The sequence below is a fragment of the Chiloscyllium punctatum genome, chromosome 36 (assembly GCF_047496795.1).
Source record: "Chiloscyllium punctatum isolate Juve2018m chromosome 36, sChiPun1.3, whole genome shotgun sequence".
Lineage (NCBI taxonomy): Eukaryota > Metazoa > Chordata > Chondrichthyes > Orectolobiformes > Hemiscylliidae > Chiloscyllium > Chiloscyllium punctatum.
The window spans coordinates 27,725,164-27,741,556 of record NC_092774.1 but is presented as its reverse complement, the minus strand read 5'-3'; the positions used below and the strand labels follow the sequence as shown (position 1 = coordinate 27,741,556).

The following is a 16,393-nucleotide window of genomic DNA, read 5'->3' as shown; positions in this document are numbered from 1 at the left end:
GCCAGTTGTCGGGCAGATGCAGCAGGCAATGAGCAAGGCAAGTGGTATATTACGAAGAGGAATTGAGTACAGAAGTGGGGTCATTGAACATATTTAAGGCGAAGTTCATCTGAGTTTTGAACAACAAAGAAGTGGATGGTTATGGGGGGAGGTAAGAAAATGGTTTTAAGACCAGTACAGGTCAGTCACAGAGTCAGACAGCATTGAACAGACCCTTCATCCAACTAGTGCATGCTGAGGCCTTCAGCTATTCCTCCGTCCTACTGACCCACCTCCGGGTCCACATATTAGAGAAGCCCTTCAGCTGCTCCAAGTACGGGAAGGCCTTCAACGATACCTCTGCCCTGCTGAGTCAACAGCGGGTCCACAACGGGGAGAGCCCGTTCTCCTGCCTCAAGTGTGGGAAGGGTTTTACCCAGGCATCCCACCTTCGGGTCCATACAGGGGAGAGGCCCTTCCCCTGCCCAGAGTGCGGGAAGGCCCTCAGCAATTCCTCCCACCTGCTGAGGCACAGGTGGGGCCATACCGGGGAAAGACCGTTCACCTGCCCCGAGTGGAAGCGGAGGTTCTCATCATTGTGCACCACACCAGTGCTCCCAACAATCTGATTCTGCTGGTGAAGCTGCTCTGGGTCACTGAGAGGACTGAACCTCTGCACATTCTGACAGTGCTTATAGTGGGAGAGTCGGTCGGTTTTTTTGGTTTTATGCCGTCGTGCTCCCCCACCCCTGCAACTTTGCTTCCATTGGGCACTGTTCCCCGTTGAGACCAGGAGCTGTTCACTCTAGATTCTACTGTCCAGTTAAAGAACTGTTGGCTCTTTCTGGGAATGAGTCCCAGCCTGTAAGAAATGGCTGAATACTGGTGTGTGTATTCACATTCATCAGTGATTTTGAAATTAGATTTACAGTTACGTGTCTGTGAAACAGTCATAGTCCAAAGATTGCACAAAGGCTTGGCAATCCATTCTTGGAAACTGTTTGCTTGAATTGGTAAGTTTAAAAAAACATTCTTTCTTAATTTGGCGCTTAAGTCTCTGTCTCTGAGATGGTGGGGGACTTGATCAAAGGGTTTAAATAATTGCTATTAATGAGATTATCTTCTTTAACTTTGGCCTAGAAAATTTGCCATATTTATAATTGTTGGTTTTTGTTTAAATTATAATGTTGATGTGCAAAATCTGTTCTTCATCAAGTCTGTTTCGGGACAGTTGAGAAATTGAGGGACATTGCATGATTTAATTTCACTGTGTTGTGAATCTGGTGACAGTCACACTCATTTGTATTGGGTTGCTTACCCTCAGTTGTAGTGTATTCCACTCCAACTATTCACTATGGTAGTGAGTTCCGCAGTCTCTCCACACTCTGAGGTTTTTCATGAAATCCTTAGTCGAGAATTGTAAGGGAAAATGTTGACGAGGGCAGAATGTAGGGTCTTAACTGCAAATACCAGGAAGACATTCGACAAAGTAAAAACATGACAATGTAGAGACGAATAAAGAACTTTGACAGCAATGAGGAGGTCACACGTCAGAGTTCAAGATAATGGTCTTGACAAAAAGAAAAAAGTACTCTGCAGATATTGGATATTGTAATTAAGCAAGTTTCAAGATGCTGCAGTTGGTTGAATACGATAATAAGAGATGAAATAACCAAAACCACTCATTTAATTTGATGTCGGTAACCATAAAGCAAGTGCATACTATTGATTGATATAGGCCAATTGCGTGCAAGTAGGCCATTCAGCCCATCGAGTCAACATTGACTGACCCAGACCCAGTTCGTTACCCTATCCCTGTAACCCTGCATCTCCCATGGTCAATCTACCCTCAACTGCACGTCCTTTGGACTGTGGGAGGAGGCCAGAGCACCACAGGAAGCCAACGCAGATACAAGGGGAGAATGTGCAAACTCCACACAGAGAGTCGGTCCGAGGGTGGGATCAAATCCAGGTCACTGATGCCGTGAGGCAGCAGTGCTAACCACCGTGCCACCACCACATGCTGCTCTCTAAAGAAGTGAATTTCAAAGACTCGAGAACACTTGTGAGAAAAACAAAACTCTCCTATCTTAAATGAGAGACTAATCTCTGGCTGGAATTGAGTTGACATTAGATTTACATTAAGTCCTCTCCAGATGTTATACAGCTCCATCGGATCATCTGTTTCTTCTAAACTCAAACTGATACAAGCCCAGCCCATCCCCTTGTCCCCGATTATAAGTTGAGTAAATGAGCGACCCTCGACCTCATTGCCATGACAAAGGATGCCCTCAATCCAAGTTGACCTTAACTCTCTAACCTCTTGACCCCCACGCCACAATGTGGTCAGCCGCAACTCAGGCCTGAACGAGAGCAGAGGATCTGAATAGACAGCAGTGAGGTGGACGTTGCATTCCCAGAGAATATTGTTCAAGTGTGAAAATTATTCAGCTCACATTCGGATCACTGCAGGGACTCTGTCTCCTGTCATTTAAATGTCTTTGATTCCAATAACAGTCTAGTTTTGTTGTACATTGTGTGTGTTTTATCTGTGTGTCACGACATGATTTTCTGTTGCTGTCATTCCCATTAGGATGTGTGAATTCAGTACCAGATAATACTTCAGTTCTGAATTTTCCTTGAGGATTGGTGTAGGACGTACTCAGTGTCAGTCAGAATGGAAGAAGCTCTCCTGTTTATTTAACCCTTTGCTGTCCTTCTCCTGGGAATGTATGAATGGGGGAGGAAAGAGGAAGTTTTACTCTGTATCTAACCCAATGCAATCTCTGTCTTGGCAGTGTTTGTTGGGGACAGTGTTAAGGTAGCTTCACTTGCAATTGAAGAGTAGAGGAAGCTTTATTCTGATTGTCATCCCATGCTGTCCTTGTCCTGAGAGGTTTAGATGGCATCTATAATTGAAGTGAATGCAGACTTGGCTGTGGGAGTGGAGGGTACTTCTACCTGAGCACACCCAACTTTGAGATTGCTGTGCTGATCAAGACAATCTCAGACACCTTCATGCACTTTTCCAACCAACCACAGGGTGGTTAAGGATGGGTATAAATGCTGGCATTGCCAGCGATGCCCACACCCCATGCATGAATAAATACTTTCTGTTTAAAAGTTATATTCACGTTAAAAACACTCTAATGTACGATTACTTACATGGAAAATTCCTGTCTGCTGGAATTTCATTTTAAAACATAGGAATGTGTCAACCATGTAGAAATATAACAAGAACAACAAATGGAGAATTTAACAGGTAATGAGCATGACCAGAATGCTGAGTCAGCCTGACCCCCAAGGCTGAGAGAGTTCTCCCAGATGTTGAAGTCACACCAGTGCCTTTTACTCTTGCAGCTTCCCCAAAAGATTTTCCCTGATGTACGATCATTCAATGACCCGAAGTACGAACTGTTTTTATCTCCATAACTGGTGCCAGACTTGCTGAATAATTCGAGCCCTTCTGCTCTACCCTTTTATGGGATTTGAGCTTCCCTTCGTCAGTGTAATGAAGAACTGCAGATGATGGAGATCTGAAACACAAAAATGCGTCAAATGCTGGAGAAACTCAATAGGACAGTCAGCACATGTGGAGAGAGAAGCAGAGTTAGCATTTCAAGTGCTGTGACCCTTCTTCACAACTGTTCTGGACTCAAGCCAGGATATTGTCTCTGTTTCTTTCTCTCTCTCTCCACCGGTGTTGCCAGACTGGCTGAGTTTCTACAGTAATTTCTGTTATGAAACTTTCACAAGGTTGATGTTTGTTATCCATCCCTAAGTGAAAGGTGTCTTGCTTGTGCCAATTCAGAGGGCAGTTTAAGAGTCAACCCATGTTGCTGTGGGTCTGGAGTCACATGTAAGTTAGACCATGCAAGGATGGCAGTTTCCCTCCTGAAATGACATTGGTGAACATGGGTTTTTAGGACAATTGACGTCAGTGCCATCGATACCATACTGAGACTAACTTTGTGTTCCCCATTTATGATTTGAATTATTCACATCTTACCTCTTGCTGTGGTGGGATTTGTACTCATGTTCCCTGGATTAATCATCCTGCGACATTAGGACTACACTGTTGTTCCAATTCTTTGCTATTTTGTGTTTGTTGTTCACGTCTTTGTCCTCTGATGTTTGGGAAATTGAACCTGTTTAAAAGATTGCCCTGAACTTGTCCCTTTGACCAAGTCTTTGGTCACCTGTCCTAATCAGTGCTCCGGTCTTGTGATGTTTAAAGGAATTCTCATTATGTTCATGTGAAGCACTTTGACATAGTTAAGTGTACCACAGGTATTACTTGAATGCAGCTTGTGTCCCTATCTAAATATCTGAAAGTACACGGTCATATTTTAAATGTAGAAGACAAAACTGAGGATGATTTCTTTTCTTTCTGAGGGTTGTGTGTCTTCTTCAAAAGGCAGTTGGTTCAAAATCTTTAAGACAGAGGTAGATAGGTTCTTGATAACCAAGTGGATGAAAGATTGTCGGGGATGTGTTGGAATGTAGAGTTGATGTTGAATTCAGATCAGCCATGATATTATTGAAGGCTCGAAGTGCCGGGTGGCCTCCTCCCGCCCATTATATGTTTGTGTCAAGCAGTCTGTGTCTCCCCTCTTATAGCTATGAACTGGGTAGTTCCTTTCCAATATTGCCCCTTGTAGAAAGTTAATTTCACACCAATGGCCCCCTATTGGGAACAGGCACATTGTAGCAATTGCAGTATTTGTTGTTTTAATTTTGTTGCTTCTTACTCAGTGTTGCTGAGAATCTTCTAAATAAAAACCAAAACACTTCTATTATTATCGCACCAATGGAAGTGTTGATTTGGATGTAACATTGTTGAATTAGCCATTCACATCTCTTCCAGAATTTTGTGTTTAAAGACCTCGAGTCTGGTTTCCACCCCTGAAACAGTTCTTATCAAGGTCATATTTGACATGCTTTCTAACGGTGATAGGGATGAACATTTCCTCGTCGACCTGAGGACAGCCTTGATCAGAGTTAATGACAGTACTGATCCTCTGCAGCATCACTCTATCCTCTGGGAGGGTCTGCTTTTAGCGTCTTCCGTTCTGACTTGTTTAACCGGAGCTGCTGGTGCTGGCATCTATACTGATGATATCCAACTGTGCCTGAACACCACTTCTCTCCCGACTCCTCTGTCATTCATAATTTACCAATAATTTCCTCTGAATGCCTGCCCAATTTCCAGCATTGGATAACCATAAACATTCCCTTAGTTAAATATTGTGAAGTGTGAAGCCATTGTTTTAGTCCCCAAGTTCGAACTGAGACCCCGTTCCGCCCCCCCGTCCCTCCCCCGCCCGAGTAACTCTGTTGACAGTCTTCATGTCACTTTAAAACTAGGATCGATAGATTCGTGAAGAGTCGGGGGATGAACAGTTGCAAGAAAAGGGCAGGAAAGTGAATGTGGGGAATGCCAGATCACCCAGAATCCTACTGAATGGAGAAGCAGGCTCAAGGGGCTGAATGGCATATTCCTGTTCCTACTTCTTCTGGTTCCCGAGCCCTTACCTCTGATACAGGACACCGACTTCAGTATGTGCCATTACTGAGAGTGCTGATGTTCCCTTGTGTAATATCAACAACTGAGCAGCTGCTGAAACCTCTTGCTCCTTTGTTACCTCCAAACACAATGAGCCAATGTGTTCAGGGGAGGCGATGGCCGACTTTATTGTCACCAGACTATTCACCCAGGTCATGTTCTGGGGACCTGGGTTCAAAACCTGCCACGGCAGATGGTGGAATCTGAATTCAATATAAATCTGGAATTCAGAGTCTAATGATGAAATCGTTGTGGTTTGTTGTAAAAACTTATCTGGTTTCCTGCTGTCCGAACCTGGTCTGATCTACATGTGATTCAGATTCACTGTCAGCTGGTTGAATCTTCACTGCCCTCTCAATCAAAACCTCCACTATAACCTCCCTACTCTTATACTCTATTTAAAGGCCAATCTCCCTTTTGCCTTCCCTATTAGTCACTGTGTTCCCAGAAGCAGGATTGTGGATCAGTTTAAAGTAGGTCCTATATCTCCGATTACTTCGGTACACAGGGCAGTGAAGAAAGGTTTCAGCACACTGGCCTTCATCAGTTAGGGAATTGAGTATAGATGTTGGCAAGTTATGTTGTAGTTATACAGGACGTTGATGAGGCTGCACCTGGAATATTGTGATCAGTTTTGGTCCCCTTGGTGTTCTGACTTCTGACTTCTTCAACTCTGGGTTTGTGTTGAACTTGATGGGATACTTTGTCCAAATCAACATGTTTAAACAGGGATTCATTTGAAACTTTTCAGGAGGTGAGCTCAACATTATTGAACTATTCAAAATTACTTGAACTCTATTTTAAACTTACATCAGGACCAGTAGTCAGAGACACATGCATCATGGAAACAGACTCTTTGGTCCAACTTGTCATGCTGACCTGATATCCTAAACTAATCTAATCCCATTTGACAACATCTGACCCAAATCCTGTGGCACCTCATTTCATATAAGTACCACCCTCTGCATGAAGAAGATGCCCTTTAATATATTTTGCCTCTCACCCTAAACCTATGCCCTCTAGTTCTGGACTCCCCCATCCCAGGGAAAAGACCTTGTCTATTACCCTGTCCATGCCCCTCATGATTTTGTAACCTCTATTAAGTACCTCCTCTGCTTCTGATGGTCCAGTGAAAACAGTCGCAGCCTATTCAGCCTCTCCCTGTAGCTCAAACCCTCCAACCCCCAGCAACAATCCCGTAAATCGTTTCTCAAAGAGAAGTCAACGTTTCAGTCCTGAAGAAGGGTTAATACCCAAAACGCTGACTACTCCACATCCTGGTGCTGCCTGGCTTGCTGTATTCTCCCAACCTCCTGCTTGCCAACTTGGGGTTGCAATATGTAGTGGCTCAGTGTTTACCACTGCAGCCTCAAAGCGCCAGGGACCCAGGTTTGATTCCAGCCTTGGCTGACTGTCTGTGTTGAGTTTGCACATTCTCCCAGTGTCTGCGTGGGTTTTCACTGGGTGATCCTGTTTTCTTCCATAGTCCAAAGATATTCAGGTCATGTTGATTGGTCATGCTTAATTACCCATAGAGTTCGGTATATCAGTCAGAGGGAAATGGGTCTGGATGGGTTACTCTTCGGAGGGTCGATGTGGACTTGTTGGGACAAATCGCCTGTTTCCACACTGTAGCTAATCTCATCTGCACAATCTTTTGTCACTAACGAATGGCAGAGTCGACTCGACGGGCCGAATGGCCTAACTTCTGCTCCGTTGGTCTTGCGGTCTTAGGTTTCTCTGGATCATTTCATTTGGCAATGTGCAGTCCCTGGCTCAATGAGCAGCAGCTTCCAATGAAAACAAAGCTCATATGATGGTTGAACTCCTCCAGAGTGGAAACAGGTCCTTCAGCCCAACACATCAGCACTGATTCTACGAAGGGGAACCCACTCAGATCCATTTTCCTACCCTCCATAAATTGCACACAGACCCCCAAGGGTGGAAGTATTCCTGGGTTCCTGGTGCCATGAGGCAGCAGTGCTAACCGTGAGCCACCATGAAGTTGTGGTTGTGGGGTGTAGGGGAGGCAATTGCAGTCCAGCAGAAAACAAAAACAGCCCACCTACTCTCCTACTGTACCCACTGTCAGAACTGGCAGGAGGTTCAGTCCTTTGGGTTGACTGAAGGCAGCGTCACTGGTGGGATCTGATTGCTGGGAGCGCTGGTGCCCCCGCTGGTGCTTCCGCAAGTTGCAGGAAAATATGAACCTCTTCCCACACTCAGGCCAGCTGAAGGGCCTCTCCTCGGGGTGGACACACTGGTGCTTCAGCAGGGAGGAGGAATTGCTGAAGGACTTCCCGCACTCAGGGCAGCCGAAAGGCCTCCCCCCCTCCGCCCCCATCCCCCCATGTGGACCAGCTGGTGATTCAGCAGTGTGGAGGAGCGGGTAAAGCCCTTCCCACACTCGGGCAGGAGAATGGCATCTCTCCGGTGTGGACGGACTGGTGCATCAGCAGGGCTGAGGAATTGATGAAGGCCTTCCTGCACTTAGGCAACTGAACGGCCTCTCCCCCATGTGGACCCACCAATGGGCCAGCAGGTCGGAAGAGAGAGCAAGCCCTTCCTGCACTCGGGGCAGAAGAACGGCTTCTCCTCAGTGTGGACCCACTGGTGTCTCAGCAGGTGGGAAGAACTGCTGAAGGCCATCTCGCACTTGGGGCCGGAGAACAGCCTTCCCCGGTGTGGACCAACTGGTGCGTCAGCAGGGCAGAGGAATCACTGAAGGCCTTCCCACACTCAGGGCAGCAGAAGGGCCTCTTCATCTCTGTGGACCCATTGGTGCTTCAGAACCTTCTCAAATTTCACAATATCCTTCTGATAGGAAGGAGACCAGAATTGCACACAATATTCCAAAAGTTTTCTAAAAAATGTCCTGTACAGCCACAACATTACCTCCCAACTCCAATACTCAGTCAGAGGATTGGGAAAGCATTCAAAACCCACACAAAACAAACAGGAAAGAATGGAGGGACAAACCGATTTTTTAAAGTAAGCTTGAAAGCATCAATTAGAAACCGGTGGACTGCGTTTATTGGGTAGCCGTTCTCCTTAAATACACTATATGCGTATTTTTCTTGTGCTCTTCGTAGTTTCTCTGTGCTGCGGTGTGTAGTGGCTCGCTGAAATAATGTCCTGATGAAGCTTCGTTTGTGGGTGTTGTTATGATTGCTTCTGTGGTTAAGTACTTGGTTTGTGTGAGTTGGTTTTCCATAGATGCCAGTTTGAAGCTCCCCATTGACTGTTCGCTCTACTGTGGCATCTTGGAATGGCACTTTGTTGTTGTTCTCCTCCTCTTTAAATCAGGAGCCCCCCCTTATACCATAGTCTCACGACTTGGAACACCAATATACAGACTTGTCAAAGGCCTCCACTGAGGACTAAAACCCCAAGTCGAAGATTCACACCACTCCATTTACTCCATCCAAGAATTCCTGAACACCAAAGACACTGAGATAGAAGAGGATGGAATAATGTTGTCCTTTGACATACCAGCCCTGTTCACATCCATTAACATCAACGTGGCCAAAGAAAACTGAAGACACTACTCGAAGAACCAAAGACACAAACACCAAACAGCACTAACTCCATTAGCAAAGATAACACTGTCAAGCTCGTGGAGCTGTGCTTTACCACCCACTTCATATTCAGTAACAAGCCCTTCCAAACAAATCAACGAAATACCCATGATACCACCAGCAGCATCAGGATTCCGAGCAGAAGCAATAATGCAGAGACTCGAACAAATAGCCCTTCCAACGATCCAAACCAAACTTTGAGTCCAGTACAGCGATGACACATTTGTCATCAAAAAATGAAACGAATTAGAGGAAACCTACAACACCATCAACAATATCCTTACTGGCATAAAATTCACAAAAGAGGAGAACAACAACAAAGTGCCATTTCTAGATGTCACAGTACAGCGAACAGTCAATGGTAAATTCAAAACAGCGTTGACAGGAAAACAACGCACGCGAACCAAGAACTTCACTGCAGAAGCAATCATCCCGACACACACTAACAAATCTGCATCAGGACACTATTTCAACGAGCCACTGCACGCTGCAGCACCCAGGAACTACGAAGATCAATTTAAAAAACTGGACAGAGCATTTAAGAAGAACAGGAATCCGATAAACCCCCTGAACATAGCTTCCCTGACCGGGAATCGAACCCGGGCCGCGGCGGTGAGAGCGCCGAATCCTAACCAGTAGACGACCAGGGAGATGCGGACATGCCTTGACAGCTCTCCTGAAAATTTCTTACCTGCCCGGAAATCGAATCCGGGCCGTGGTAGGTAGAAGGTTTTCACCTGTGTATCCAACAATGTCATTTCTTGTATCCATTGCTCCCGATGCGGTCTCCTCTACATTGGGGAGACTGGAGACTCCTCGCAGAGTCGAGTCACAGCGCTTGAGGGAAAATCTCCATGACACCCGCACCAATCAACCCCATCGCCCTATGGCCCAACGTTTCAAACCCCCTCCCACTCTGCAGAGGAAATGCAGGTCCTGGGCCTCCTCCATCGCCGCTCCCTCCCCACCCGATGCCTGGAGGATGAACGCCTCATCTTCCGCTTGGGGTAAATTCAACCCCAGGCCATCAATGTGGACTTCATCAGTTTCCTCATTTCCCCTGCCCCCACCTTACCTCAGTTCCAACCTTCCATCTCAGCGCTGTCCTCATGACCTCGCCTACCTGCCAATCTCCCTTCCCACCGAGCCGCTTCACCCTCCTCTCTGATCTGTCACCTTCATCCCCACCCCCATTCATCTATTGTACTTTTTGCTACCTTCGGCCCAGCACACCCCACCCCCAATTCTTCGCTCCACCCTGGAGGAGTCCTGCCTCTATTCTTGATGAAGGGCTTTTGCCCAAAACGCCGATTTTCCTGCTCCTCGGAAGCTGTCTTACCTGCTGTGCTTTTCTAGCACCACTCTGATCTAAACTCTGGTTTCCAGCATCTGCAGTCCTCACTTTCGCCTACCCAATAAACTCAGTGTGCCAATTTCACATCAACAAACGGACACAAGCAGACACAACGTCTGCAGAAACCCTAGCCACATTACTTTACATTAAAGACATTTGGGAAATGATGTCCGGACAACTCAACCCTCTCAGCATCATGGTGGCCCACAAATTTACCAACACACTTAAACAGGGGCTAATGAACCTGAAATACCCTATTCAAACAACCTGAAAAGTTTGTTGTTGACAAAATACCATACAAGGAAATATATACAAAATACCATGCAAGGAAATATATACATGAACTATACCACACAGATCTCTGTGGCAAGAAATGCTGGGATGAGATAAGGAATATTTTTCTCAGCCAAAACGAATCGGCACTGACTGGACAGCCATTTAAAATCAACGCTGTCTGCCCAGGATGGAAGACCCGAAGGGATGGACAGTTTTCTTATTTCATGAAGACTTACAAAGCTGAGACTGGGTTTTTGTGTTTGTTCCCTTTACACTCCCAAGAGCCGCAGTGGTTGAAGCGATGTGTTGGGAAAATGAAATATGCCCGTGAGCAGTGTGTGGGGTCTTTCAGCTTCCCCTCCTCTGACAGCGCTGTGACTTGACTCTGATGTTCTCAGGGACACTTACTGACACGAGACAGTAAAAAGATTCTCATTCCTGCAGATTAGGAAACGTAAACATACGCCGGTTTCAGGACAATGAGAAAGATTAATTGGGATGTGTGAAGAAGCTGTGAGCTGCATTTGAAACAAGTAGGTGGAGTCAGATACGTCATCCATTTCAAGCCCTCCACTGATTTGCATCTTTAAAAAAACCGTGGAGCAATCTCCCTTTCTTTCTGACGACAGTTCTCAACTGTCGTCAGCAGGGTTCACAATTGCGTGGGGGAACCGCAATGGATTTCATGCCCATCGCATTCACCACTCGGCACACCAATACAGAACCACACTGACAGCTTCATTTCCCAGGTCTCTCTGCCTGTGGAGCTGAGAAAGAGTGAATCATTCCAGAGTTTGTTTGAATTCAATCACTTCACAGGTTTCGAAAGGGTTAAACATCTGCAATTGGCGAGTCTGAGTGTTTCATCCCGAAAGTTGAAATGGACGTTCAGTGAAAAACAAAATCAGAAATTGCAGGACCAACTCAGCAGGTCAGGCAGCATCTGTGGAAAGAAAATCTGAGACGACATTTCAGAACTCTTTTTTTTCTCATCCAGCGACAGCCAAACCTGCTGAGTTTCTCCAGCAGTTTCTCTTTCTGTCTCAGATTCTCAGAATCCGTAGTCCTTTACGTTAGATGTTCAATCAATTCAGAAACCCCTTTGTACTTCCTCAGTGGAGAAGATTTCCTTTTGGGAAACATGTTCCTGACACCATTAAAAACGTGCACCTTCGCAGCCAAGAAAGTGGTTGGAGCGAGAACAACAAACCCGTCCCAGGGGGTTCTGGAACCACCAACTTTGCAGTTAACATCCGAACGGGCTAATTAATGGCGATGCAGAGACAATCAAACACGCAGCTTGCACAGTCTCTTAGAAGAGGCTATTAGCCAATTCATAACTGAGCCTCCCGTGCCCAGAATTATCATTGTCCTCTGTAGTTTTACTTTTGTATAATAAAGCCTGGGCCATTCATTGTGAAGACATGGGGACAGTCTGATCCCACCATCTGCAGGCACATCCATGTCACGAGGAACGAGCTCTCCGACACCGGGGCCATCACCCTCCGAGCCTTTCAGTGTTTTGCCTCTTCCCGAATTTTCTAATTGGCCCCGAGCCGACAATGGGTTTGAATTCCTGATGTGCAGAGAATTCTTTCAATGTCTCAGACCAGTTCATGTCCCGAGAATATCAGAGTCAATCTCCCGACCTCTTAAACAAGGGGACAATGTCTGAACTGTCTCTGCTCAGTCGAACAGTTCATCCTTCATTCTCCTCTAATTCCATTTCCCAAAGAGTTTCGAAAGATTCACAAAGCTGGAGACTGGGATTTCTGTTTTACTTCCTGGACATTTTTCCACCTGCTAACTGACAATATTTTGCCAAAACCTCTTCCCCATTGTAACACTTGCATCATGTCCAGGGATGAGGAATTGCCATTTTGTGGAGACATTCCCAAGTTTGGGAATGTTCGCTTTGGAGCAAAGAAGGTTAACTGGAGATTTTCAGGGGCTGTTGGCAATGATGGGAGAAGACGTGGTGTGAATGGGCAGGTTAATGATCAGAAGAACCTATTGCCACTGACTAGGGTCAGTTACCAGAGGACAGGGATTAAAGTTCTTTAATGGAAAGCAGCATTTGTGCAGAACAAACACAGCGAATACTGCAGAAAGCCAACGGGTCGAGCAGCAACTGTGGAAAGGTAAACAAAGCTGACGTTTTGAGTGTGTTACGGTTTTTGTTCAGAACTCGAGTTTCCTGCATGGCAATAAATTCCCAATCGTGAGAAAACGTGGCTTTATTGAAAAGGGTTTTGTGAATTTTGAGCGATATTGCAACCAACAGGTAGTTAATTAAAATCGCCAGCGAAGAAAGCACATTCAGCAGGATTCCAACCTGGGCGGGGAATCCCAAAGAATGTCTAAGGCGGCAACGTAAATGTTCGGCAACAACTAGAGGCCCCAAGTTATGGTCTAAATTTCTCATGGAATGGGTCCAATAGGAAAGGTGAGCATTGGGCTTGTCATGGCCGCGTCTTAACCCCAATGCTCCCTGTTCTCCTGGATTTGATCAGAACAGAGGAGGCTGATGGGGAATTTACCTGAACTGCACACATTGATGAGAGATAGAGCGGGTGGAAAAGATCAATTTCCAAGTTAAGAGAGATTAATAATCAGGGCCGAAAATAAGGTGCCACTTCAAGAAATTTGGGGTTCATTCAGGAAAGCTAAAGTCGAATTGTTCACAGAAAATTGTGATGAAAGTCTATCGAGTTATTTTGATGAGAAGTGTTGATGATGCTAATACAATCGATAGGATGAACGTATATTGATAAATGTATTTGGTGACAGTCCTGTTCTAGCCCTGTGAGCGAAACCTGGATCTGAAGGAGTAGAAGGGACATTAACAACATCGATCTGAAATTGGACACGTGACAAGAAACAGAGCCATCATTAACAGTTCGCTTTTGAACTGTAGGAGGTTTCCAGTGAAATTATCTTTAGGCTTGAGATCTGCAAGATCAAGCTAATTTAGGTAAAACACGGAAATGTTGTTCTCATTAGCAGAGAGTGAAAGGATTGCGAGACACAAATTAAACATCTTCAGCAAGTGATACAGGGGACTGGGAAGATAAGTATCATAAACTGTGAAAAACAAAGTTCTGGAGCACAACACTTACATTCAAAGATCGAAAACTTCCAGGTCCTGATTAATCAAGTGTCACTCTCAGATTGTATTGTGGGGCTTTTCTGCAAAACATCCACTTGCAAAGTTCTCCAAAAAGAGTGACAATCCTCATTCCTGTCAGTCCAGGATAGAAAATCCGAAGTAATGAACACATTTCTTATTTTCTGAAGATTCACAAAGCTGAGACTGGATTTTGGTGTTTGTTTCCTTTCCACTCCCAGGAGCCGCAGTGGTTGGGGTGGTGAGTTGGAGAAAGTGAATTGTGCCCATGAGCAGCCTATGGGGCTATTTCAGCTTACCCTCCTCTGACAGCGGTGTGACTTTACTCTGATATTCTCAGGGACATTTACTAACGCGAAACCGTGAAAAGAGTCTCGTTCCTGCAGATCAGGAATTCAAACCGTATGCCGGCTTCAGGATAATGAGAAAGATTAATTGGGGTGTGTGAAGAAGCTGTGAGCTGCATTTCAAACAGGTAGCTGTGGTTAGATGCGTCCACCATTGCGCCCCTGGCACTGTGCGTACCTGACGCCACCATGCTGCAGAGTTTTGACGTGAACATGGACATGGGCAGCAATGGGAACATTCACAATGTGAACAACCAAAGATAATCAACGTCACTGCTTCCCTTCCATAGTCCCAACTTTGTGAAGCAGTGTCTTTCACTGGCAAATAAAACACATTAATCCTCAGGTGCCTGCTTCATTTCGATCACATTTCAAACCCCTCACTGTTCTAGTCTCATTTCCAAACTCTTGGCTCATCACCTCAAAGGTAGCTCTGTGGGTATCTGTTCCACTCTGACAGGCAGTGGGTTGCAGATCCCTACCAGTCCCAATGTGAGTGAAATATTTCAACCCCCTCCACTGATTTGAATCTTAAAGAAGAAACCGGGGAACAGTCTCCCTTTCTTTTTGACCACATTTCTCATTTGTAGTCGGCAGGGTTCACAACTGCGTGGGGAAACCGCAATGGATTTCATGTCCATCGCATTCACCACTCGGCCCACCAATACAGAACCACACTGACAGCTTCATTTCTCAGGTCTCTCTGCCTGTGAAGCTGAGAAAGAGTGGATTATTGCTGGGTTTGTTTGAATCCAATCACTTCACATGTTTCGAAAGGATTAAATATCTGCACATGGCGAGTCTGGTTGTTTCATCCCGAAAGATGAAATGAACTTTCAGTTAAAAACAAAACCAGAAATTGCAGGAGCAACTCAGCAGTTCAGGCACCATCGGTGGAAAGAGAATCAGAGACAATATTTCAGAACTCTGTTTTCTCCCACAGGTACTGCCACACCTGCTGAGTTTCTCCAGCAGTTCCTCTTTCTGTCTCGGATTCTCAGCATCCGCAGTCCTTTACGTTAGAAATTAAATCAATTCAGCCTCATGTGCAGGAATGAGAATCCTTTCAATTTCCCAAATAAATGACAGAGATTTCCAGGCATTTGGAAAAAAAGTAAAAGTGACATGAGGAAGAACATTTTCGCACAGGGAGTGGTTCGGATCCGTAAATCCCTGTCTGACCGTGACAAAGAGGCAGATTCACGAACACAAAAGGGAATCCGGTGGTCATGTTCAAAGTAACAATGTGGAGATTTACAGGGAGAACCCAAGAGAATGATACGAATAGAGACACTCATTTACTTGCTGTGTCGAACCAGCAGAGCTAAGGTGGGCCTGCAAATGCGCTGTGACACGTGTTGTGATTCAGAATGAACTCACAGTTCGACCAATACAAGGTAGGAATTTAGAAAAAGTTTATACTTACACAATCTCCTCACGTCAGCGCAACAGCAAAATAGTTTAATTATCCGCCAGTGGAAAGAGCCCTGTTCCTGGATTTGGGACAAACAGCTGGCTCAGGGATACCAGTCCCCATTGCTCTCTTTGCCGCCAGTTCAGAGGGAGAACATTGGAGGGCCAAAGGAGTGTAGGACGGTGACTAACTTAATGGAGACTGTTCCTGGTTCACAATAAGTGGTGGGTAACAGCAGACTATGTGATAACAAGGCCTCGTGTGGGTGTGGTAGGCGTCAAAGGCATGTGGGAGTTCGGGTCCAAACAGTATTGAACTCGATGTTGAAGACTGGATGGTTATAGGATCTACAAGTTTAAAATGAGGCGTTGCCCTTCAATCTGGAGCTTCGCTTTCATGGAACACTGTTACATGCCTGACACAGAGATGTTGGCCAGGGAACAGGGTGGCGTGTTAAAGTGACAGGCAACCAGATGCTCAAGACCTTTTTTTGCGGGCAGAACCAAAATGTTCTGCGAAGCAGTCACCCAGTTTATGCTTCATGCTACTTTGGGGAAGCCACACTATGAGCAACGAATGCAGTAGACTAGGTTTTTGCAAATGTGCAGGTAAATGGGCAGGTGTTACACATTCGGCGGTTCCAGCGGAAAGTGCCTTGGGACAATGGGAGGTGGGTGTGGGGTGTTGCGAGTGAAGGAAGAGTGGACCCGAGGTGTAAGCCCTGCCGACTTACCTCCACTCATATATAAATC

General features: G+C 45.6%; 1 protein-coding gene and 1 non-coding gene across 2 annotated transcripts in view; both read right to left on the bottom strand.

Moving 5' to 3' along the window:
• Nucleotides 1–16,393, bottom strand: part of LOC140460300 (uncharacterized) — a 749,266-nt gene that overhangs the window by 74,187 nt on the left and 658,686 nt on the right. The window lies entirely within an intron of this gene.
• On the bottom strand, nt 9,702–9,773 carry trnae-cuc (transfer RNA glutamic acid (anticodon CUC)). Its single transcript has one exon. It is a non-coding gene; the product is annotated as a tRNA-Glu (tRNA).